Here is a 26,650-nt window from a genome sequence, read left to right as displayed (position 1 = left end):
GCCAAAAGTATTTATCTGAGACCAATGGACACTTGAAAGTCTAAATTTAATTAGTTGAACTGACTCTGCGATAAACAATGGCAGAATATTCAATTCGCTTGAAAAAATAGTGAATAAAACTGGTGAAAAACCAGTAGCGAGTTGCACTATGCCTTAACACAAAAAATAATTTATTTGCTACCAATTAATTGATACGAAAGTGGGGAATGGCTCACTGAACGAAAAAGCCGTCGTCCCGCGTCTGTAGCAGCGAAGCGGCACCTAAATTCCCATTGGCTGCGACACCATAGCACGAGCGCACCTCGACAGAGCAGAATGGGCGAAAGTGGACACCTGCTGCCGCAGTAGCAAGCCAGGTGTTCAATTGGACATTAATACTTTCGCAACTCTTAAGAAGTGCTTAGGTGTCCTCGAATTTTTTTCAATACTCTAAGAATTCGTTTAACATTTGTTTCATTTTTATTTTTCCATAAAAAGTGATCACGCACAAGACATTGCAAAGCGGCACAATGACTCCTACCGCAAATCTACATAGTTTTTCCTGCAACAAAATATTGTAGATGACTCTGCCTTTAGGCACGTCTTGAACAATCTAACCAAATGTACTGAAACTCCTTTCATTGATTCCTTTTGTGGCTGTTATACGAAGGATACTTGGGACAACCGAAGACAACCTAGGGAATATTTTTGCAGCAGGTGTCCCACCATTCAAATAGTTTCCACTTCAACGCCATTGCAATGCAAATAACTCATCGTCGTTTTTGATCCAACTCTGTGAAATTCGTTCTTCGCCGCCACTCGATTATAATATTGATTGGCCATCGCAAGGTAATGGCCACGTATTTGAGCTAGGCTAAGCACTACCAAGTTATCCCCAGCATTTTTCTGGAATTTCTTGATTATTGATCGATTAGCTATTGATTGGCTATCGCAAGGTATTGGCCACGTATTTTTGGCTAGGCTAAGCACTACCAAGCATCTCCAGCATTTTCTGGAATTTTCTTGATTACTTATCGATTAGCTATTGATTGGCTATCGCAAGATGAAGCGAGGCGCAGCTGTGCGCAGTGACGTCATCGCTAGGCGAGTATTTACGAACGCTACGCCGGGAAACGAAAAGCCTAAACAGCTCCGCTGTTAAAAAAGAAAGAAAGAAAGAAATTTGCTTTGGGTTATGCCTGGATGTGCGTAGCGAGAGGTACGGTTAATCTTATTGTTTAGCTTGGTTCTCTCTACGGTTACATCTTTATCGTTTAGCTTCGTACGTCTGAGTCTTTAGGTTTGGTTGTTACCTCTCGTTAAGTTAGGGTTACACTAGACTAGACATTTTTAAAGTGTAACGCATTTGTTTTGAAAGTCATCTTGTTTCTCAATTGCCACAAAGACGGCCCAACGGTCAGTGCGGCGGGAGGATAAGGGGTTGTCGTCCAGTGACTTGAACACGTTTCGGGTGCTATCCTCATCGAATCCACTCGCCTGGCCGCTGCCAGCTGCGGCGGTTGCTAGGCAACGGCTCAGCTCGTGGTGCGGCCACCGGCCACAGCGAAACGGCGAGTGTAGCTCTCGCTACAAAAAGAGTGAGCTGTGGGCGGATGGGCTGCCCAGAAGGCTACCTTTGACTCTAGGTCAATAGAGCCAGCAGCGCCGCACCAATGGCATTGGCCGCGCCTATCGGTTTCGGGAAGCGCAAATTAAACGCTATATAGGCCCTGCTGGTGAATACAAGGCACCGCGGTATATCTGCTCGTCTCAGCAGCGATGTGGCTGGAATTTGGAGAATTTCGTACATGGGAAGTCCTTTGCGTAGCATGTATACCTTCCGTCGCCAATTGGAAGCAAACGGTGCTGTGCCGAATGCACTGTGCTCGAGAAGTCAATAAGTAATGTATGTATGGATGTATGTATGCATGACATTGCATGTATGTATGTATAGCTATTTTGGGTATGCAGCGTAAGCGAAACGAACTAACAAGTAGTTTGAAGTTGAATTTTAAGCCAGAGGCGAAGATATGCCAGAAGGCGTTAATTTTCTTAAAAGATATAGTAAAATTTCATTTATGATGTCTGTTAGGGTTGTCTTGTTTTAGCGGAGAAAAATAAGTTATCGTATAAATTCCTTCACTGTTTCGTACACGGCATCTTCATTGTACTGTAACATAAGTAGCGGGAGTGATTGCGGCGTATATACATTATACGTACTGATCGTATAAGCTCAAGAGAGGTAACGCACTGCAGCTCGGTCTACGTGAATACGTACGTACCATAATCGCCTTCCACATCCAAGCGAATTAAATCCGGTCTTTTCAGCACGCAGCACTATATACGAGGTAAGTATAACACCAGTTGCCGAAAGGTTATTCTGCTGGTCGCTATTGAGGCGACGTCGTGCCGGTGCATCTGTGTGTGAGCACACAAAAACAAACGATCGAGTAGTGCACTAAGTTTCAAAAGGAAGCGAGGCCTTCTGTGTGGGTGAAATGATCGGTGTATCATATGTGCATGATTTTGGGTGCTGTTTAAAGTTAACCCTCGTAAGAATTAATAGAAATTTCAGAACATGAGGAGCTGAAGCAACCAATCTTTTCGTTTGTAAGTGCTCCTTTCCATTGCCAGCCGCCTTCGCTAAATATAATGTGTCGAACATCACGATTGTCCGGCTGCTCTTTCGGATAGCTCTAGCGTAACAACATTGAATGTGCAACTGTCGGTGGTCTGTTCCGTCAGTTGCACTTTGCGCCTCGAAGAGGCAGGACGCGCGTGATCTCTTTGACAACACTTTGCAATGTGGTGACCTCAGAGAGGTGGCGCCACATACCGCTCATTCATCGCTGAATATTGTGCGCGCGTGTGTGTGCGTTTGCAGCGCCATTGAAAGCGCAATAATATCAAGGCCGTTGTCCATGCCCGCCGCCGCGGTGGATGGTGTTGCGCTGCTAAGCACGGGGTAGCGCGCGATCAAATCCCGGTCGCTGCGGCCGCATTTCGATGGGGGCGAAATGAAAAGAAAAGCCCGAGTCCCGTGCATTGGGGGCACGTTAAAGATCCCCTGTTCAAATTAATCCGGAGTCCCCACTGCTGCGAACCTCATAATCAAATCGTGGTTCTGGCACGTAAAACTCCAGAATTCAGTTCAAAATTTTGATGTCAACATGTAGACTGTAAATATTAATGCGCACCGCGCAATATCGCCAAATGCTTCCCTGTCAAAAAAAGCAATTGACTCCAACTGGGAGTCACTTAATTGGTTTAAAACCAATTGGTTGGAATGGCCAATTGCACCAGTGGGCAATACTAATGCACATATATACCCCACAAAGCAAACCTATAGGATTCCAGCTGTCAGAAACAGGTTTGCTATCGCCTTAGTACTGCATGCATATATAGCTATAACTCATTCCAGTTTCCCTGAATGGGTTCATAAACTGAAAGTATGATTTCCCAGTTGGTTACTTTCTAGCTAGTTTATTCCTATTGGTAGTCCAATTAGACTCAGTTGGGAATAAAGGTGGGCCTATCTGGTTCAAACTTGCAAGTCCAATTGGACTCAATTGGTTCCATCCCTGACTCAATCGTAACCAATTGGAGGTAAGGATTTCCCAATGGACCCAGTTGATTCCAATTGGCAATTCCAATCGGACTCAATTGGTTTCACTTTGACTCAATCGTAACAGGTTGGAACTAGAGATTTTCCAATCGGTTCCAATTGGATCCAGTTCATTTCAATTGGCAACTCCAATTGGTTTCTCATCTGACCCAATCGTAACCGGTTGGAAGTAAGGATTTTCCAATTGGTTCCTGTTGGTCCCAGTTGATTCCTATGCTAATTGGAGTCAATTGTTTTTTTTTTTTACTGGGTTATAATCAGCTAAATGTACTACTGGTCGTATCATTCATCTGAGCTGCAGGTTAGATGAAATGCGAAATAATCAACATAAAGAAAAATTACGAAGGTACAGGAAGGACTCAGATATAGATGATGCGTTGTTGCGTTTCTCTCTCTCTCTCATTTTTCTAATGATGAACAGAGGTTCAGCCGTACGGTGCAGTTTATTGCTTTTCGTTTCGAGTTAGTTATTAAGCAACGTTCACGGCCGCAGACCAGGATAAGCAGACGCGCAGCGTTGCCTCTTCCTTTTCCTACCAAAGCACTTTTTAATATGCTAAGTGGCCTTGCGAGCGGAGTAAAAAAGAAAAGAAAGTAATAATAGAAGAGGACGAGGCAGCCCTCACTGCGCCAGCAAGGGAGTCTGCGCATGGACATACTTTTCCTTTCTTCCTTCTTTCTTTGACGTCCGCAAAGTAGCGTGTCCGGCGCGCTGAAACAGACACCGCAAGAACTGGTACGCACGCATCCATCGTGGGGTCACGTTTAATGCAAAAACAGGGGAATAACAAACAAGCGCACAACAAGGGCAGGTGCGGCGCGGCTTTCGGTTTCTCTTTTTTCTTCGTACGCCAGCCGTCACGGAGGGCGGCTGGCCGCGAACGCCGGTGTTTATGCGTGGGGTGGGTGGTTTTCGGCCGTAAAAAGTTACTTTATTGCCCCCTGAAAGCGTTTTGTATCATCCGCAATCGACGAAACTGGTAGGCCTCTCGCGTTCACCATTTTCGACACACTTCTCGATTCTTGAAACTGGCTGTTTTCTAATAGAAAAGTTAGAAAACAGCAGTTTCAGTTCCGTTTCTGGCCGCTTCACCTTTTCGTCCGCTCCCGTTTTCGAAAAGCAGACGACCGGAGCGACGCGGCGAGAGAGCAGACGATGCAACCACTACCATTCGCCGGCGCGTTCGGCGAAGTGAGGGTTGCGGCGGCGCTATGAAGTGGACATCCGTGGCGCGGCTACTATTTCGTGTGTCCTGGTGATTCGTGACCGAAGCCGCGCTTCACGTGCCTGTCTTACCGTCGCCACTTTAGCGAAGCACCACCCGGATACCGCGCCGAGTACTTGGAACAACACGCGGCAGGTGTTGTGGTGGTCCGCGCAAGCGTCGGTCGTCCTGCGGAGACAGGCCGCTCCAACAGGTAACGTGATGGTCACCCGTCTGCACGCTCGGCGGTTCACCAGGCGCGCCTAGCGTTCGCCGCCTGTGTGTGTGTGCTTGTACCACGAGGTGTCCGTCGAACGCAGCGGTGCTCGCTCAGTGCGGTGTGAGGGGACTTTGTCGGAGCAAGTAAACATTACGCGCGATAGACGCCGGTCACCGTTTCGCTGAGCCTATACGAGGCACGGAGTCTCGGCGCAAACTTGCAAATTATGATTTATATGGCTCACGGTGTTCTCGTTGCAAATCAAATGTTCAATATATAGTGTTTCTTTCTGCCTCTTTTTTTTTTTTTTTTTCTTGCATTCTTCATATGGTTGGTCGCGTTGCTTGAACTTCTGTTTGGTCGTTCACCGCGCCGTGAATTTCTGTGCCTTAGCAGTTCCGCCGCACTGCCGCAGTATAGTTCGTTCTATAGTTAGTGTCTGTTCCACACGGTATAAATCTCCCGAGGGCCTAATGTTCACCATTTTTACGAGTCACATACAAATAGGGAATCTCAGCTCCTGCGTATAATTACCACTTTTTATTAGACCGCACCACGCTGTCATTCCATTGGCGATCCCAAACTACGCGTGGAGTAGCGCAGAGTATAGTTCTCCCTCATCTGCGTAACGTGAAACCTCGTGTTGCGGACGCCATGGCAACGCCCAGCTGCGCTGTCGCTGTCGGACGCTTCGTGCGGTTTCGGAAAGCGTGGTTTCGTTTACTTCGTCAAGTAGACGTTTTCAGATTACGGCGATGTGGCCTCCCTGCTACGATACAACCTTCTTTAGGTGCTGTGTTTGCATTTGGCAAATTAGTGCTGCGGAAGCCCGCTAGCTAGAGGGAAGAAGTGTTCATGAAAGGGAAACCACCCGACTGTAGCAGAAAGTTACGAGGCTTTATTTGTACGCACCAAAACTGAGGTTAATAACCGTCGTCGTCGTCATTGTTTATTGTAGCCTTAGAGCATGGTGGAAGAACATTTCCACCGTGCCTTAATTAGAGTCTTGTGGTGGGTGTGTTACATAAGGGGGGCACTTTTATCTACAAACGGTGACGTTCAACGGTCATTGGCATATAGGCGCCGACTACGGGGGGCTCCGGGGCTTGAGCCCCCTCCGGAGTTTCCCCGGAGGGGGCTCAACTATACTGATGGCCACTATACTGATGGCCTCTGTCAGTGATCTGCGATGACCCCTGTCTCTTAACTCTGCAACATTAGGGGTGCAGAAAGACAGCCCGGCAAGGAAGACAGCGCGCATGAAGTTAGCAGCCATCCCTGGTCGCCCTTTATCATTGCACCCACCAATGATTACCAACAATTAGATATGTCACGCGGGCCTCATAAGTAGAGACCGGATTTTAGGCAAATGCCTTTTTTGTTCCTTGCGCTCCTATCGCCCCACTTTGATATATGAGCATGAATTAGAGGTTAAGAAGGGCATTTAGAGGGTTTTTATAGTGCCTATAAATGCCTATTTTGGCGTTTGTGCCTAAATGCCTATAAATGCCTATTTTCAATATTGGCGCCTATATGAACACTATTTAGCCTCAAGTTTCGCTTTCGAGTGCAGTTAGAGACCGTTATTCATGTTACCGGGCAACATTGACTGTTCGGAACTCTATGGGGTTCAACCTAGTCCTTTAGTTCAACCAACTCCCGGAATACAACTGCTAGCAGCATTGAAATGAGACGCGCCGGCCAGCATACGCCGCCGCGCTGACATTGCGCGAGCGGTTGGCGAATGCGAAACCGCGGTGAGCCGCCAGGGGAAAGGAGAGTGAAGAGCAAAAGAAGGAAGAAAACTGTGATGGGCACGTGGCTTTTGTTTTGTTTGTAATTTACTTTTTGAGGTGTTCACTGCCGTCGAGTGTTCCTTCTCAGCGTACAAGATCATTATCAGTGGTAAAGAGGAACAATTTTGAATCCAAAAATCTGGAAATGGTGGTAGTTAGCTATTGTTTCTACAATCTTCACAGTGATTCTTAAACTACGTTCCGCGAGCTCTCCAAACAGATTTCTTCAAACATGTGCACTTCAAATGGGCGGAAGCGTATTTGGCAGTGTTGGGACGTATTGCCTGTACAATTCCGATAATGACATTGTATATGAGAAAATTGCCAGAGTTGTACGTAACAGTCCTCGTGTAAGAACATGTTAATTTCTTAATAAATTGTAGTCTCTCTTGCATTTATTATTTGTCTGTTTTTTTTTGTTGTGTCTTAATTTATTGCGTCAAGCAGACATAAAGTAGCGCTTTTTTTCATCAGTATTCCCAGCTTTCAAGTATTCTTTTCATGCTTGTTTCACTTTATGCAACGCTCGAGTACAGTGGCCATTGAACATGAATATGAGCAGTGTGCTTGTTGAATAACGCCAAATGATCGTCATTAGTCCAGCAGTTTTATGGGACAATTGCACGGATATGTTGAACTGTTGGCGCCTTTGTGCCATCATAAACAATAACAATTCTTGTTTTCCTGTCGTAGATACAGGTCGCGCACGTCTTGGTTTGAAATTATTTGCATTTATGTAAAAATTAATTGTGCCTATATTTACGACGTTGGAGGCCTAAAATGTTGCTTTGCCTGCCTATTTTTGGCGCCTAAAACGCGCTTTTTTAATGCCTAAAAGTCCGGCCTCTACTCATAATCGTCAGCCACGCACAGTCAGTCACAGCTACGGCAGGGCTAGAGGAGAAGACGCGTGCTCTCCTTCCCATTCGCGTTTGATTACTTGACCTACAACTAGCCTGAGTGTTGAGTGCGTGGGAAATAATGCCATCAAGCCGCCATCCTTTTCGGCTCACTGTTACGTGCTTTTTCCCGCACCCACAGTGTATGGGTCGCTCATGTATATGGCGTTTGGATTTAATGCGGAACATCTCGGTGACGACAACCGCGACAATTTGCCGGAAGTGTCGATATAATTGCATTCGCCATAAAGCTAGAAATAGAAAAGTGTTAGCAGAGGGTATATATATATGGGTAGGTTTCGGAAAGCTGGTCGCCCCCCCCCCCCCCCCCCCCCCCCGGGAAAATGAAAACTTTCCGCCTATGCCTTGAGTAGACAAAAACAAAACAATGGAAGCCAGCAGGCCTTGTGGTTCCGTGAAAGAGTAAAATTGCTGCATAGGAAATAAAAGGAGACAGTCAACATGGGTAGGTTTCGGAAAGCGGGTCGGGCCCAGCCCCCCCCCCCCCCCCCCCCCCGGTAGAAGAAGAACGTAAACTTTATTATCAAATCGATAAGATTTGCGTCCGGCGTACTTTTAGTGGGTCTGGGAACCCGCTGCGGACCCCCCCCTCCCGGAGAAATGAAAACAGTCCGCTTATGGTCATTGGAGTTTGTAAGTACTGACAGCCAGTGATTAAGGAAGCTCTTAGCAAAAACAAAATGCAAGCTCAGTAGATAGAAATAAATGTTACCTAATTACAACATAACGAATAGACAAAGAAAAGCAATTAAGACGTTTGTTCTAGGAGTTCGAACATAGACGTTTGGGCGTTTGTTCGCGGCCCCGGAATTTGGTCACGAGGTCGGTTTTCCCTCTGCCTTTGACAGTAATGCTTTATATCTGGCGAATGCTTCGAGTGGCTATGCGCTTTACAACAGTTACACTGCACTTCACTGTGATTCCGTACATGAAGTATTTTCCAGACCTTGAGCGTATAGTAGAATCCGCATTTGCGGTCGGGGTATATGGAGCGCAGTGAAAGAACCCGTGGGACGGTTACGACTGCGTATTAAACTGACTAGGCGTTTTCGCTCCCGGTCTCGAGCTCGCCCGATCGCTTGGGGGTTCCAAGGTCCTGCTTCATCGATGACATTTCACTGCAAAGGATGTTTGATAGCGTTCTCGTTTAAGCTACTACGTTCATCTCCGGTGCTCGAGTGCTCGCCGGCTTTCTAAGCATATACACTGGCGCAGCCGAAGGCGGCATGACGACTGACGATGACGATGATATAACGACGACGGCACGAGGAAAATGGGAGGACGTCATTCACGGGATTCGAATGTCCCAGAATGCGCGCCACAAGATTCACTTGATGGAAGCGTCTCTCTGTGAAAACGTGTCCAACTTGGTCGTGTGCTATAGCTTCACTGAAACCGATTCCAACAGCGCGTGAGATAAGAAGGAAGTAGTTCTTTATATCCGGTGTTTAATAAATTGTAAAATGTGCAGGCGCACGTAGAAAAATATGCAGAACCCTTCCACTACCGTGAAGATGGAAGCCAGCGAAACTGGGACTTTTTTGTTTATAATGCCACTGCGGCTGGTCCCACGAGAAGGTATTTGTTGCTAACATCATACAAGGCAGGGGAGTGGAAAACCACGTACAGCAGGCTTAATTATAGAGACAAGTGGAGGAAGTATGGGATAGAGCAGCACCAGAATTAGCACGCGAGGTTATGGCAGTTCGAAAAGAAAAGTCAATATCTTAGAGGAAGTGGAAGCATAAACAAAACGAATATGCCAATATCGCAGCTCCTAAATTGTCAGCATTAACGAATAATTTTACAACACTGTGTTAAATACCATATATGTGCAAGAATGTCAGTGTCTTAGAAAAACATTCGCATCAAGAGAGTAGCAATCAGTCATGATATTCGCAGTTTTACTTGAAACAAGCCATTGGAATCAATGAGCTCTGTCACCGCTCAAGTTCGTGATCGCGTGCGGGAACCAAGTGAGCCCTCTTTGGGGGCCCCCGTCTCGATCCAGGTCCCTGTTGCACGGAGCTGCTGCCTCGCCTCTTCGGCAGCATTTCTGAGCAGTGGCTCGCGCGGGTTGAGAGTGGCTACGCCCGGAAAGCTGTAGTTGGAATAGGACCAAGCAAGATGCGCATTTATCGCCCGGTACAGGGTAGCCAACCGGAGATGTCCTCTGGTTCACCTCCCGGTCTTTCTTTCGCCCTTATCTCTCTCTTTCGCTTCCGCAGTTCACTGAAAGTGTACCGACGAGAAGAGCAGTCTTATAAAGTTCCGGCAGACGAACGAGTGTATATACCTGCAAGGATGCAGGCGCGCTTTGCAGATGCCGCCATTTCCACCGCGTTAATCAGCAGGTCGGCAATTACCGGCGCTGGAAACTTTCGTCGACGCATGTCAGGTTCAGCACCAGTGTCCCTCGGTGTCACCGTGCATGTGCTCCACACAGGCGGAGTGCAAGTCACCTTCATCAGCCCGGCACACGCGGGAATGCAAGCCACTCGCATCTTCACGGGTTTGATCAGCGCGGGAGCAGCTGAGAAAAGCTGCACCATAACAGTGTGTATTTGTGAAGAGGTACATACCTTATAGAAATGAACTGCAGAAGCGTTCGCATGTAGGGTGGTTGGTTTTGCGTATATAAACAGCGCAAAATAACAGGGCGTGAGTAAGGATCAGACAAGAGTGACGTTGTGCCCCCCCCCCCCCCCCCCCTTTCTCGTGTCCTGTTATGTTGCGCCGTTTCTACGCAAGGTATGCATTAGTCGTGTTTTCATGAATCCGACGTATTTCCCAGCGCGTCACGGTATTACTGTGTCTGACATTACATGTGGCGCCAACTTGCCACATCTATCGAGCTTGCGAACCAGGGACATAAGGAAACGCGTAGTGCGCCATTTTGACTAAACTGTTCCAACCTACCCACGTTATATACTGCCAATTGTACACAGGTGTTCCCAATTCATCCACTGGATCAAGTACGTTAAATGCACGGACATGTTCAAGGCCACTAGCCGCGACCGTGTGACTCGCCGTAGCCCTTGCCACATCACCCCATTCCCGTTGACTCCTATTTATGTATTCTGACGGGACACCCTCTTCTACAATCTCTGCAATCCGTCCCACCGTAGTCTCCACTCGGACTGCAAGAAATCCCTATCCGGATAGCCCGGTCTGAGGCATACACCGTCACCTGAGAGAATGCTATTCGAAAAGCGTTGTGTGCTTGCAGCGGGTGCTCGACATCACTTGTGGGTGTGCTCAGCGGGTGTGCTCCACTCGGCCTGAAGCATTGCGAACCAAGACCAAAGCCAGCGAAACAAGCGCGTACACACAAGGTGCTCACAGAACGATGCTGGACCAACAACTCAACTTTATTGTTGATATAAACCCGCAAGTAGCGCATGCGCCAGCACAAAGCAAGACTATATCCGCCATGAGTTACACACAATGTCACTCGAACGCATTCAAGGTTCTAAATACGAACACTCACTTTCACTTAAGGCGAGTGACGGCACACTATAGTGCACATGTCGTTGGGCTTCTTAATCTGGAAGGCTTCAAAAATTTATCTGGAATTCGCGTTAACCACCGGCCAAGAATTGTTACAGATATGAATGGTACCACACAACCGCGTCTACTGCAATTGTGGGCTAAATGAACATCCTTTCCTGAGGCTACCTTTGTGTTATCTATGAATGGTTTATACACTACCAGGTTTGACCACTGTAGACCTTTCCGGAAGCCACAGGTAGATTGTCCATGACTTGTGAGGCACAGTTAACCGCTTTTGTTATTATGATTAATAGAGCACCCGTAGCTGCTCTCGCAATCTGACCAGATGCGCTAACACAAAGTAGACAATTTTGAAGGATTTATGTCAACAATAAAGTTTAGTATTTAGTTCAACAATCGTCTTGGTGTATGTGTTTCTTTCGCTGGTTTTCATCTTATAGTTAACTATGCACGTACCAACTTGGCCAGCACTACTTAGCCTTGCTGCAGCCTGAAGCAGGCCATGGACGCACCTGTTTAGCAATTTCAATATGCCTTCCGGAAAACATTTTAAAGAAAGGAACGTTTCGAAACAGCAGAAATCCACGCCAAACGTCGTCACCAAGATGTTTCGTAAGAACCCAACAGGGCCAGAACATGTCAAAGCACCGTTCGCGTCTTGCGATCAGTATTTTCATCTTTATTTATTCTTTTTTGTCCACACGCGGATGGATATTATACATCGCGGTGACTATACTGTATAGTGGCGATTGAGAGCTTATGACGAGAAAACCACTCGTGTTCGTGTGCTTCCTGTCTCGCGGCATTTTTCTAAGCGCTCAGCATTACGAGCCTATCCGTCTCTCGATCAGCTCTGTTATGCATGAGTTAGGTGTATTTGCAGCCACGGGAAAGGTTCAGAAAGGGAGCTCCCTTTCCGCCTTGCTTTTCACTTCCGTCAACATCTATATTTTTTTTTTTCGTTTTCGTTTCATTTGACGTCTGCATGCTTTAAGTACGCGGTGCAGAGCATGCATTAATTTCATTTATTTGAAAACGGCGTGTTTCCCGAGGACTACGTGAACCAGCAGCTGCTCGTGAGAGGAAAACTCGAAGAGCACGCACCCTCCCATTGCAATAAGAGTTGGGTGAGGAAAACTCTCAAATCGATCATCCCAATTATAGCTTCCAGTTGGCAGCAGAGTCGCGTCGGCTGTTGAACTCCCAAACAGGGAACACGTGCTTACGCGGTCAAAGCAGCGTTGTTTGCCTTCCGCAGTCCTTTCTTAGGTTATTTTTCTTTCTTTCTTCCTTACCTTTTCGCGCGCTGTGGACCAAGGCGAGATTCTGGTCTGCTGTCAATGGCGCAATATCAATTTCGCAGTGGTTTAGTATAAACGGTAAAATGTGTTTGTGTTTCCCTGACACATGTGTGTGAGGGCACACAAGCAATCTTGCTTATACTAGAGCTCGAATGACATATAGCTGTGCGCAGTAAGGCATCGTTATGAAGAGAAGTTAGCCTCTGTATGAAGTGAATGATAACGAATTCGCATGGTCTGCACGTTTCAGAAAAGGACGGTTACAGTGAGCATACAAGGGGCTGTGGTCTACCATCGTTATTCTTCAGTAAATCGATATATATATATACACGGGGGATATATTTCAAGTGCACTAGCGTTTTGTAAACTTGCATGCACAACCTATCGCAAGAAAGTAAAGGCCGTTGTAGCTGACAGGCCTGCACTTGTTAAATGTTACGCCTACCCGACGAGAATCTTGTCCGTCACGTCAGACGAAAGCAGTGGCTCATACCCATAGGTCGGCACTCATTTCAAAGGCGTGGATGCGAGGGGAGGTGCGTGAGCATTCTCCCATACTGCCGACCTATGCTCATATGTTAGCGCATCGGGCGGCTGTGCTGAGGTATAACAGGGTTCAAAACCATCCATCGGAACAACCACTGAGTGTGTGCCAATGTGTACATACGCACCGCACTTGAACGAACCTCTTTTACGCCGCCATGGGTCACTGCTGTGTGCCACTCGGTCCGTGCTGCTCTTCAGTGAACCTCTTTGATGCCAACTTGGGCCACTGATGGGTGTGTGCCGTTCTTCAATGAACGTTTTTGATGCCAACTTATTGGGCAACTAAGTATGTGCCACTGGTCTAGAATGACGAAAAAGATACCTTAGATTTCTCCGATGCTGAGCGCAATCGGACCCACATCACATCAACCCGACGTATCAGCAAAGGTATGGGCCGCTTTTCAAAGAACGCCTTTCACGCCAACGCTTTGAGTGAAGCTGCGCCATGAATGCACTTTGAGTAGTGGCACACATACTCACTCAAAACGTCGTTCTATGCATTGAAGCACGAACGTAACTGGAACGCCAATGCATTTCTCCGCAAAGATCGGTAATTAATGTCTCGAAACTGGTGTCATCCTGAGAATTCGTTCCAAGGAGATCCGCCTTGCGAACTCCACGGCTAGAATTTGTAAATGGTAGTATGGGCCATAAGGTAATTAGTTAAAAACGTAATTAGTGAATTTCTGTTGCTCACGAACCAGAATTGTGCTATCTGCCACAGGCAACCTTTAAAAAATTTTGAAAGTGTTCGCTGAAACACTCTGTATATGGCATGCACATTACTGTACGCATGCACAACGCCCTTTTAAGCATTCATAGGTTTGTGCAAAAGAGGGAAATTTGAGTGGTACAATCTGTGTAACACACATTAAGACCCAATCTCTGGGTTCACCTGTGCCAATTTTCGGGGTGGCACCGGTATGCTCCTGTCGCTTTTCGTGCATAACGCTGGAGGGGATTGGCAATTGGCGTGGGGCCTTAAAAAGGAAATCGGGAGCATTTGTTCCGGATCGTCGGCAAGCGCACCGCCAAGTAGAGCACAATATCCAGAGATCCATTGAAATATGGCAATTACATTAAATTTTGCGCCAATGAACACTGTACGCGAACTTGTGTTTTGTGTTTCGTGGTCTGGAAGAGATGTGCCTGCGTAACGGAAGCCGCAGTTGAGGAGGACACGCAACCGTCCGTAAACACACTATAGCATCGCGGGGCAATATTCCTTAGACACGTGTGGGGCCCACAGAAAGTATCTCCTCGGGATCCTCAGCTCAAGTGCGTAATTATTAAATACGTCTCAAATAAGGACGTCCAATAATTCGAACGACTCACAACAATTCTAATTTGCTAAATGTTTACTTCACACGATCAGGACATTGGAGGTGTTGCTTTCTCGAATGCCTGTTGCCTTTCTCGAAAATTAAGGAATTAAGGCGAAGCAATTTTCGGTGACTAGGGAAGAAATGATTCAAGTCCGCCGCGAATTTTCTTGCATATCCGCATCCTCTCGGCTCGTATCGCTGGGTTTTTGATACTGGTCTCACATTTAAAGATAACAAGGGGCCACCGAAGATGGTCTCTGTGTAGCCCCGTTGACTGCGCTAGCTGCTAGCCCGCTTTTATCCTGCAGTGCCTTCTTTTAACGGCAGATCTACCACAGAGTCCGGCAGACGGTCTTTCGTATGCGCCCTTTGTATGAACTTGGTTTACACGTCGCGAGTCACCGCTCAGTGTTTGGCGGCGTAGTTTCCGGTTTCTCGCTCGCAGCAGCCTCGCTTGCGACGTCTGCGCTATTTTGCGGCTCCATTCCGCTCTCGACAAAGGGATCGGCGACGCGTGAAGTTCGCATCGCCCCGTCCTCATTGCGCCGCCCTTTCCTGCTTCCGGTGGCCTGCCGTGGCTTCTCCCGGCCTGGCTCGGCCACTGGCCACGTCTCGACGGGTGATTGCGGTAACCAGTGCAGCTGATCATGTTCGCCGAGGGCGCTTTGAGCTATTGCGTTTCCTTTATTCGTGTCACCTGCTCGGCCCAATTCGTCGCTGCCAGCAGGGACACTGGACCCCTCTCCCTCCCTCTCCGCAATTTTTGTGTTCTCACGAACTGGCCACGCCACTGGCTGCGAGGGAACGTGGCGGCTCCGAACACACAGACTTCACCTGTCGCACGCAGGGTGGCTCAATTTAAACGGGCCGCTCGTGTACTCGTAAGTGCGTGAAGCGACATCCCTGTAGACGCTGGACTGATGCAAGCTTGCGGCCACTGGTTCGGTCATCTAAACATTTCAACTATGGAAGAAAGGTGCGGAATAGTTTATTGAAATGGATTCTCCCAACCGATGCGATGGCGAAAGACCCAACCGAGAAGGTTGGCAAGAAGAAGCCGTGTTAGCGTGCGTCGGCTTCCGCTTTTCCCGTCGGCGCAGCTCGGTCCTCGGTTATCCGAAGGGCTTCACGAGCGTCGGTGGCATTCTGGTCACGTCGCGGAGGGGACCTTCGGACGGGCAGGGGGGGCCGCACTGTTCGGAGACTCTCACTCTGCGCTCACTGTCAACACTCGTACAAGACACGGGCAGCCTGTTGCTGCTTGTTTGCATAAATGGTTGCGGCGATAGGTACGTTCAGCTTCGAAGTGCAACTGGACTTTATCATAAATGGCGCGACAGGGAAGAAACAACGGCGGGGTGCTCTTTTCTCTTTTATGTCGGGCACTGGCTTGATCTTGTCGCCCGTGCATCGAATGGTCTAATGACAAAAATTAGGTCCTAGTACTAGTCAACGGAGCTAAGGGTTCAGGAAAAAAATAATTAAGAAACTGCGGTTCAGCCCCGAGCTTAAAGGGCCGTTCGTTTGAGCCGTGATGTGCGGTCCCGAAGGCATAATGTTCAGAGATGCACTCGGAGGATGCGCGCACAGCACACTCGGTATACCCGCCGCTCTGTCTAACCGTGTGTGTATATTCGGCTCGGCGCGCACGCGTCTCTTTTCCGGCGATCTGCCAACTCTTACTCAGAGCCTCTGCCACAAACACTTGCTTCAAAGCGCGATGCGTCCAAGAGCGAGACTGAACTGATTTAATAGAGCTATACTATACACATGTATAGTGTTCTTAGCACATGCCCCCCCTCCTTTCCCCGAAAAAAAAAATTATGTCTATGCCACTGGTCACGGCTCACTTGATGGCCTGCACGCTTTTATTACGAGGCAAGCAAACCCCCTACCGCTTTTGGGGAAAAAATCACAGGGAGGCAACATCATTAAAAGCGACGTTGTTCCAGGACGGCGATATTCATCTGGGCCAGTGCCTGTCGTATGCTGAGGGTGTTGTGACTTGTCCCGACTCAGCAGCCAAGATTGGTCCTGCCGCGACTCCCGTCTCATCTTGCGCACTGAGCAAAGCAAACGCCGCATGACATGTTTGCGGTCTTGAACAGTGTTCGCCTGTCCCTGCGAGAAAAACTCATTGCGGACTATGCCTCTCACATCGAAAAACGTGATCAGCATTTCACTTGGACTGCCTTTGGCCAGGGTGGAGTTTTCCACTGACAGGTCTGACCCTTGGTTCGTACTCAAGAATCTGTCTCGTTACTAGTGAACCCCAGGTGGTCAAAATTAATCCCCCCCCCCCCCCCCCCCCACTACGGCATTCCTCACCGTGGATGCCGCGTAAAACCCCATAATTGCCAGTGAAGTCTATACGAAGCCGGTCTAGTCGTTTAAAGGCGTGCGATGATGTACTGGCACACCTCCACTCCCCCTGAGTAGCGGAGACACGTGTCGCACTATCCGACGCCACCGACAGCACCGCGACCGACGTGTCGCGCGTGGGGAGAAGCTGATCGCGGTAATATCAGCAACCGGCAAGGTTGCGAGTCGGGTGCGTGTGGATGCAAGCGCGTAGGCCTCGCCTCCACGGACAACTGCAACCGCTGCGGTGCAGTGGCTGCAGCACTCGCTCCGGCAGTGCAGCGCTTTCGAGGAACCGCGGGAGCAGCTCGCAGAACACCGCGTGACTTCCTCGAGCAGTCAGGCCTCGCTACCCTGATGCTCTCCGTGACCTAACAGTGCCGGTGGTGTGCGGCCGGGTGACAAACCATCTCGAGGAAGAAACTTCTCCACGATGGAACTATGCGGATGACTCTGGCCTAGTCGCTGTGTTGCATATATTGTCACGTTGTCTCATGGCGGTGAAGACGTTGCCAACGTCGTGAGCTAAGAAGCTAACGATTTGTTGATCGAACTTGTGCCGAGGAAAACAAGTAACACTCAAAGCACAATCATGGCGGCGAGCGCGATCGTCGCAATCTGATCTACGGGTCAAATGCATTGGCCATTCATGCATGACTAATCGATACATTCCAGCGTGATCGCTGGTGGTTGCGCGAGTTCCAGAATGTACACCACTATTCGCTTCGCGCATGGAATTTGATCAGACAAGATGTTTTCACTATAGAATCAGCGACAACATTCGAGAAAGTTCTGATACATGAAGGCGCGTCTTGCGCCGAGCGATAATTTTATAACAGCGGTTAACGGGCGAAAAATGGTCACCGGGAAAAGATAAGCAATGTCCACTTTGTCAATACATAAATAGTTATATCTGTTATCCTCTCTTTCTGTCCTTTTACTGCCCCCGAACTGCTGACCGCTGTTCAGGTGTCAGGCTGCGCCAGATAGTGCGGTTAGCAGTAATTTCCTTTCCTTCCTCTTCATTCATTATTTATTTGCTCACTTATTTATCAATTAAATAAACAACCCATCACCGCCATTTCTTCTCTCGTAAAGGCTCCGTCGGGCGGCAAACACAACGAGGAGAAAGCTTGCGAATCCCTATGTACGCTTTTAACTCTATAGTGCAAGCCGCGTGAGCCCTCCGCGGAAACTCGACACCTCTTCAGGGTGCTCGTTCGAGCGAAATAAAGTTGTGCTATTGTCCTGTCATGATTTCATGCGTTTTGAACACGAGCCTAGTATAACGTAAAACAATTCCATTCCGATCTCCTGACGTCAAATTTACGTAACCGCCGACGCAAGCATCGGTTGGTGGCCCGCACCGTTGTTTGAACAGCCCAATCTCATTTCATTTATTGTGTAGCTTTAAAGGGCCGAAGGCATTAAATAAGGCGGGGGTGAATACAGGGTAGTAAAACTATGTTCGTAAGAACGGAATGAAAAAATACAGGAAAGGTGACAGCATATTAGACAAGAGTAAGTAGGTATGGAATTCAAACACATTACTGTGTTCGTATATAAAATGCACAGAACTAAGAAATACAGTAAATATACACTGGTAAGTACACGGTTCAAGCGTATAACAACTATCCAAGGCATTCATGTGAATTCGTAACGTAATGGCTTCATTGAAAAAAAAAAAAAAAGTTGTTTGTTCTATAGCAACGTAGCGGTCTTCGTGTAAGTTAGAAGGAAGTAATGAGAAGGGTTGTGTTTTTTATAAATGTGCCTGGATAGTAATTGGCGGAAAGATGTTCGGTCGCTGCACGAGGCGATGCTGTCAGGAAAGGTATTCCACAAGGCTATAGCATTAGAGAAAAATGAGTCACTCATTGCTTACGTGCATCCACGAATTCGCGCTATGGATTGACTGTGGTTAAGACGCGATGACGTTCTTGGCGGTGGTTTGAGCAAAGGGTGCCGAGACTGCATGCTGGGGGGAAGGGGGAAGTGCAAGAGGCAGAGGCCTGAGATGATCCGGCAGGACTGAAGTGGTTTTAAATCGCGCGAGTGCGTTTGAGGGCAGTAACGCTCGATCCAGGGGTATATTCAGAGGCGATAAACCGCTTGGCGCGATTTTGTATAGCTTCTATTGCATTAGTGACGCAAGATTGTGAGGGATTCCAGACACTGGCAGCATATTGAAGCTTTGGGCGTTCTAATATGTGAGCTTTCTTATTTCCGGTGACGCATGCCGCAGGTTTCGTCGCAAGTAGCCAAGGAAGGCGTCGCAGCAGATCGTCTCAATATGGGTTACTCATGATGGTGTAAGATGCACTCCCAGATACTTATAGCATGATGTGCAGTTAATGTGGACTATGTCAATGTAATATGTGGAATCAGTAGTCGTAAGCTTGCGTGTAAACGTCATGGGTTGACATTTAATGAAGTTTAGCCTCATGTGCCGCCTTTCAGACCATGTTACGATTGAATAAATGTAGTTTTGTAGTTTTTTTACGTCTTCAGGGCAGGTTATGGCATTGTAGACAAAAAAGTCGTCGGCAAACAGCCTTAATAATGTTTTTATGCAGTTCGGCAGGTCGTTTATGTAAATTAGAAACAATATTGGTGATAGGCCACTGCCTTGAGGAACGTCAGAGGTAACGTTAGCCAGTGAGAATTGAAGTTGTTGATGGACGTAAGTTGAACATCACCTTTTAGAAAGTGCTCCAGCCAAGTCATTAAATTGTCGGTTAAGCCTAGATGCGAGAGTTTAATGAGCACATTGATATGCGATACACGGGCGAATGCTTTGGAAAAATCCAAAAAGACATATCGTCTATTTGTATTGTCATCCATGAATTTCAAGATATTGTTCGTAAATTTAGCGAGGTGGGATACTCAGGACAGACGTTTCCGAAATCCGAGCTGGTGCTTGTAAAAGAAATTAATGGGTTCTAAGTGGCCTATTAGGTTGGAATATATAACGTGCTCGAGTAGTTTCGACGGCGTGCTCGCCACTTATATTGGACGATAGTTAGTTACACTGGAAGGATTGCCTGACTTGTGAATTGGGATGATTTCTGCCTTTTTCCAATACGTCACCGGCTACGTCACCGGCGTTCACTGATTGCATAAACAGGAGGCACAGTATTTGGCTTGAAATTGGATTCGTCTTTTTTTTAACAACTTGCTGTTGATGTGATCACAACCGGCAGAGGAGGAGAATTTAAGGGAATTGGTTAATTTAGCTACGCCATCGGGGCTCACCTAAATTTCTGACATTGCGACATCAATGGAAGGCATGGCACTTTCAATGACGTGGTGGTTTGTAGGTGAAAAGACTGGTGCAAAATAATCATTCGTGGCTGTAGCGCAATGGACACTTTTTATCGGGTTCGAGGTGATAATGTTGTTATTTGGGGTAGAGGCTGGGATTCAAACGCAGAATTGAAAGCAAGTTACAACTAAAGAGTTTATCTCTAGTAGCCCTCAATACTTTCAATAGCACATATTTCGTATCGCTCCCGTGTATTAGTGTTGTCTGCCACTGAGGCCTTCCTGTAAAGTCGTTTCTTTCTGTTCAGGAGTGATTTTAGGACCATGGATTGTGGGAGTCCGATTTTACAAGAACAGTATAAATGTACCTTTTTGGGTTAGTCATAACGTTTTCGTACAATTCCCAGTTAGCGTTCAGAGTGCGTTTGAGGTAATTGTTCATAAAAGTTAGCAAGATCAAAGTTAATTTAAAGCGTTCAAAGCTCGCTTTTTTTTTTGTAGTCGGTGATTAGCTTTCTGGTTGGGCATTTTTATTAGTGGTAGTGATAGGCACATGTGAGGGAAGGCATGGTCACTGAGGCCAGGCTGCAATGTTACGCTCCTGATATCGTCGGGGTTGCTCGTAAGCAAAAGGTCTAACGTGTTATCACCTCTGCTTAGGCAAGTTATGGCTTGTTGTATAGTTAAGTGCCAGTGCTAAATTGAGGAAGTGCTTCGATTCGTTGCTAGGTGACTTAGATGGTATGGAAGGGAGGGTCCAGCTAATGTTAGGGCACATAAAATCGCCGAAGAGAAAGGTAAGTGAAACAGAAATTTTGTCTTTTATTGCTGTCAGTGAAAGACGTAGCGATTCGCAAAAGAATGGCGTGTTTTCAGGTTACCGGTAGCATGAATGGTTTAAGAAAAGCACCATGGACGCATACCCATGTAAGTTCAACGTTGTCATCATGGCCGATGAGAGATGATAGCATGCCTGGGTGTTTCTCATAGCGACAAGGCTCTCTTGTCTTTCCTATCTCTGCGGTATAGCATGATATTTTGGTTTGAGTTGAAAACTTAGCGGTCTTGAATGTCATCCCTTAGCCATGTTTCTGTTAGTATTACAAGATCCGCGTTTGTGTCTTTAATATAGCTGTGGAGATCACTACGTTTAGAGATGACGCTTCGTATGTTGGTGAATGCTAATATCAAAGAATGTGCGATACCGATTTTGGCAGAGAATCTGTGCATGTTGGGGCGCTGTAGTCATCCTTCTTCGGAAGGGGAAGTACTTAGGTGCCCGGTATCAGCGGACGTGTTATTGAACTGCGCTTTATACTCAAGCATGCTATCGGACACGGCATCATAATAGTAGCATCGATTTGCCACGTGATGTTTGTCTACATTTAGCTTGACGGCACACTTTTGAGGACGAACAAACTGCGCGGCAGTATGGCGGAGGCGAAATCTTACCTTATGGCAAGCGTAAATCCCTTTTGCTTACGCCCACAAGCCAGAATGCTTTCTTCTCTCTTGAAATGGGCGATATTAGCTATTATCGGCCTTATTAAAGCGAAGCTTTATATGTCTAGGCGAAATCGCCTGTCCACAGAAAACTATCATCATAAGAATTGGCTCGAGCGTCGTCGTCTTCTTCCGCAGTTGACTCGTTCGTTCGTGCTCGGGCTCGGCACGCGCTCGTGCCACTGCTCCCGCATTCGTCGTCGTCGTCTTCTTCCATAGCTGGCTGCGTTGCCGCTCATCATTCCAGCGTAGAATTTCACTTCTCTTCTGTCGTCGTTATGGGGAGGCCGCGTTTACGAGGCTGTGAGCCATTGCGAAAGGGGGTATGAGCCATTGATCGTCTTACGTAATGGACAGATTTAATTTTGAATCAATTTAATTTCGAGTTAAATGCCGCCGAGCAAGGTCGAGACATCGAACGCAATCGACAACGGCGGATTGCGGGCATACCGTCAGTGCCGTCATTCTCTCCGTCGCAGCCGAACGTGTGTGCAGCCTCATAATTGAGAAATACTTTAATGAACCCTCGGGATTAACCCAGTGATAAACACCGGGGCCGCAAGTTTCAGCTTCGCTGGTTGACCATCTTCATGGAATGGAAAGGCCGACGATTTTTTTTTTTTTTGATATCAATATCTCAATCTCTGCTGCTTCAAGATTTGGCCCAAGGTTTTTTTCGCACAGTTAACATATTTGTTTGCTCGGGTTCCTTCCATTGTTCATTTTCAGAGTCATTTATGCCGAAAAGAAAGAAGGTAATTTCGTCGCATGCGGTTGCTAACATCGACATTTTTCTTTAGCATTCCCACTGCCGCCCGATTCTTGGCCTATCCGCCTTAGTGGGTGCGAGCCATGACAGAGGTACATCATCATCATCATCATCATCATTTGCGGATATCCCGTCTGATTTCGCCCGCTTCAGTGGTAATGTCATTCTTACTTGGCTGTAGTTGTGGCGATTCCAGGCGTGATTTGTTAAATGGGTTATTAACTTCTCTTAAGCCGCGTGTGACATTTTATAGTGTTGAAGTTCCATGCAAGTGGCAGTAAGGGAATCCTGTAATGTCTTAATATTTTCACATAAATATTTAAATTGGCTGTCATTGGATGGACTCGGGTGCATTTCGACGTCACCTGAAAGTAGCAGAAGCACATCGTAGAGAAAAGCCGAAGCTAAGAGTTCACCAATGTCGAACACAAAGGCAAAAGGTCGTAGGGGCACGACACCGACGTAATAAATCTGTTATCGCTTCGATACTGTTTGGAATGGTCAAACCTGTAGCGTTAGCAGATCGGCCAGCATACTGTGACTGGCGGTGTCGTGCCCCAGGCGTTCGGTGATGTTCGGCTGATTTAAATAGCGCGCGATCCGGTACCGTGGTGTTGTCCAAGGTCTCCAGGTGAATTGACCGAGATACACTGGGGACGGATTGTAGGGGGTTCTCGGAGGGGCGGTCGGAGGTCCGGTCGGCGAGGGTATGCACACGTGGTGAGCTGTTGGGCTGCTCGTACAAGTGCACGCACGTTCGGGAGACAGGCACGCAGGCACCTGCAATGCTAGCAGATCGGTCATCATTCTGCGACAATGCTACTTGCTTTGAAAGCAAATACCTACCTTGACAGGTTTTCTTATCTATTTGGCGGACAACAGGCGAGGAGTGCGACGAAGTGGAAAGGGATTTGGTGGGTCCGAGCTTGCGCAGTGAAAGTATAGATAACCGGATGGGAGGGCGGTGTCGGCGTCCGCGATTGGTCCGCTTCCCCTTACTTAGCTTGCGGTGGCTATTCGAAAATCGCGGCGGTGTGCAACGGAAGGTTAAAATTCCGCCTAATATGGATGCTCAGTGATCAAGAGTTGGAAGAGCGATGTCGTATACGTGCCGAAAGGGCTTGACAACGTTATAATGCCACTCATAGTTTTTTATTGTTATTATATGAAGATAAATCTATTCTCCCGGCAGCTCTGAGTAGCAAGTGTCAGAGCGATCGGTGGGTAGACATTCTCTGTTCCTTTCGGAACGGGGCACTCTCCGGCTATCCCGAAAAAAAAAAAAACGGTTTTGTTCGGCATAATAATGCATCTTTAATGCGTACACGTCACTTTGACGTTGAGTTTTCGCGGTTTTGTGACGTCGCATGACAGATAGGCGAAGTGGGTGCAGCCCGTAAACATTTTAACCAATCGCAGAAGGCTAATGGTGAGAAAGACGTAGAATCGGAAAGAAAAATTTTTTGTTCGGTCTAATCACGCATAATCAGTGTGTACACGTCATATCAGATGGGGAGTTTTCGCGGTCTTTCTGACGTCGTGAAGATTTTGATCAGTCGTGGATGGCTGATTGCAACAGTTTGGAATAGCTTAGCTTTACCTTATATCGCCATAGTGTTATGTTATAGCGCCCCATATTTGCAGCTCCGATAATAATTATTGAATTGGCTATTGTTTTACTGTTGTATTATAGGCAAAGCGACTGCAAGGTATTTTGTATTACCTATGTATTTTATAAGCACAACCATATGAAGCCAAGAAATGCATAGGAGAAGTTGTTTGCAGTTTTAATTGAAGTGTAGAAGGGATAAATTAAAGGGAAATGAAAGCGAACGAGAAAACAACTTGCCGGCCATGGCAGCCGGACCCACAACCTTCGCATTACGCGAATTATTTTATGCACTTCTTGCTGGGTTTCTCCCTACAATAATGTCGATGAGGGCGCTGTAGTAATTTGTGTAAATAAATAGAAAATAACAAACATTGGTTCGAATGGTTTGAACCTTTATTTTTTCGCTCTGGAGTTCAAGGGGAATGGAATCGTTTAATCTCAATCGAAGAAACAAAAACAGAAAGGAAAAAAAAAGATGAAAAAAAAAGGGGGGGGGGACACTCGGTTCTAGACATTGCCGTCGCTCTTCGATGTACGATGCTCAGTGATTGGAATGCGAAGAAACAAAAACAGGAAGGATAAAAAAATGTCACAGTTTCGCCCTAAGGGCGAAGCAATGAATGCGATAGCAACACAGCAATGTCATACGAAGTAAGGTGAGCGGCTTTGGTAGCAATATGAATTGTAGTAAACATGAGCTGATTAAGTAAACAGGTGTGCTGCGGCGTAAGTAGATCGACATGAAGAGAGACTCGATGACCACGAGAAGGCGCGTGTGAAACGGTGGTGTTGATGAGAAGCGCTTCCCGTGGGCAGCGCGCGTGCGAAGGGACACACCTGTAGCGCTGCACTGCCGATCCGGGCAGCATTACATGTGTAGCGTGCGTTGGAAAATGTGGCCCGACCATTACTAACTGAATGAACAAGCGTGGTGTGAGCGCGCACAAACAAACATGAATAGATCACGCTGAATGACTGCAGACAACGACTGTCAAAACGCTGGCAGCAAGCCCATACGCTGCAGCGGGCGAAGGTACGTGCGGTCTATCGCTTCAACAGAAACTGAGCGGCGAATGCACAGTGCATAAAGGTCAGAGCCGTGTGGAGATAAGAGACGGTGCGGCGAGCGACGAGCGCGGTTGTTGGCAGAGTAGAAGTGCGCCCCCCCCCCGCTCCCTCCGGCGCTGGCTTTCCGCTTCCTTGCTTGCGCGTGGGAGAGATAAGAGACGGTGCGGTCGAGCGACGAGCGCGGTTGTTGGCAGAGTAGAAGTGCCCCCCCCCCCCCCCCCCGCTCCCTCCGGCGCTGGCTTCCCGCTTCGTTGCTTGCGCGTGGGAGATTGCGTGCGTTCGCTCTCCGTGATAGCGTGCATCCCCGCACGCTTCCGCTCGGGCATACGGCGCGCGGTGAAGATTTTATCTATACGGAACCTCACGGTGACGGCGACGGCAGAAATCCGGTTGAAGTGTCCATATAATTGCTATAGCAATAAAAGAAGTGAAAAAGGGGAACACTCGTTTCTAGACATTGCCGTCGCTTCTTTGATGTACGGTGCTCAGTGATTGGAATGCGATACTCTTATATTTTTATTCAAATGAAGATAACAGATGTAGGCACCCTATAACGGTGACGGCTACTCCGTTTCGCATAGTAGAAACAATATATATATATATATATATATATATATATATATATATATGTGTGTGTGTGTGTGTGTGTGTGTGTGTGTGTGTATGTATGTGGTAAGAAAAAAAATGTCACAGTTTCGCCCTAAGGGCGAAGCAATGAATGCGATAGCAACACAGCAATGTCATACGAAGTAAGGTGAGCGGCCTTGGTAGCAATATGAATTGTAGTAAACATGAGCTGATTAAGTAAGCAGGTGTGCTGCGGCGTAAGTAGACCGACATGAAGAGAGACTCGATGACCACGAGAAGGCGCGTGTGAAACGGTGGTGTTGATGAGAAGCGCTTACCGTGGGCAGCGCGTGCGAAGGGACACACCTGTAGTGCTGCACTGCCGATCTGGGCAGCATTGCATGTGTAGCGTGCGTTGGAAAATGTGGCCCGACTATTACTAACTAAGCGTGGTGTGAGCGCGCACAAACAAACATGAATATATCACACTGAATGACTGCAGCCAACGACTGTCAAAACGCTGGCAGCGGGCGAAGGTACGTGTGGTCTATCGCTTCAACGGAAACTGAGCGGCGAATGCACGGCGCATAAAGGTCAGAGCCGTGTGGAGAGAAGAGACGGTGCGGTCGAACGAACGACGAGCGCGGTTGTTGGCAGCGTAGAAGTGCCCCCCCCCCCCCCCCCGCTCCCTCCGGCGCTGGCTTTCCGCTTCCTTGCTTGCGCGTGGGAGATTGAGTGCGTTCGCTCTCCGTGATAGCGCGCGTCCCCGCACGCTTCCGCTGGGGCATACGGCGCGCGGCGAAGATTTTATCTATACGGAACCTCACGGCGACGACGACGGCGATGCCGACGGCAGAAATCCGGTTGAAGTGTCCATATAATTGCTATCGCAATAAAACGTCCTAGGGCCAAAATTACAGAGAACACAGTCATATATACGCACACGAACCCATTGATACAAAAGGCGAAGGCAAGTCGCACCACACTGAGATCGTAAACAGAGTCACAAACACACATACACACGAGGCCGCGGTGCAGTCAACGATGACCAGGTGAACAGATGAGGAATACACATG

General features: G+C 47.6%; 1 protein-coding gene across 1 annotated transcript in view; it reads left to right on the top strand.

Moving 5' to 3' along the window:
* Positions 1–4,689: 4,689 nt before the first annotated feature.
* The window catches only part of LOC119449386 (uncharacterized), a 104,808-nt gene continuing 82,847 nt past the window's right edge, over positions 4,690–26,650 (top strand). The window contains exon 1 of the mRNA XM_037712556.2: positions 4,690–5,023. The gene's annotated coding sequence lies outside the window, so the exon portion shown is untranslated. The remainder of the gene's footprint in view (positions 5,024–26,650) is intronic.

The sequence above is a fragment of the Dermacentor silvarum genome, chromosome 4 (assembly GCF_013339745.2).
Source record: "Dermacentor silvarum isolate Dsil-2018 chromosome 4, BIME_Dsil_1.4, whole genome shotgun sequence".
In the NCBI taxonomy this organism is placed as follows: domain Eukaryota; kingdom Metazoa; phylum Arthropoda; class Arachnida; order Ixodida; family Ixodidae; genus Dermacentor; species Dermacentor silvarum.
The sequence above is the reverse complement of the archived record's forward strand: the minus strand, read 5'-3'. Positions and strand labels throughout refer to the sequence as shown.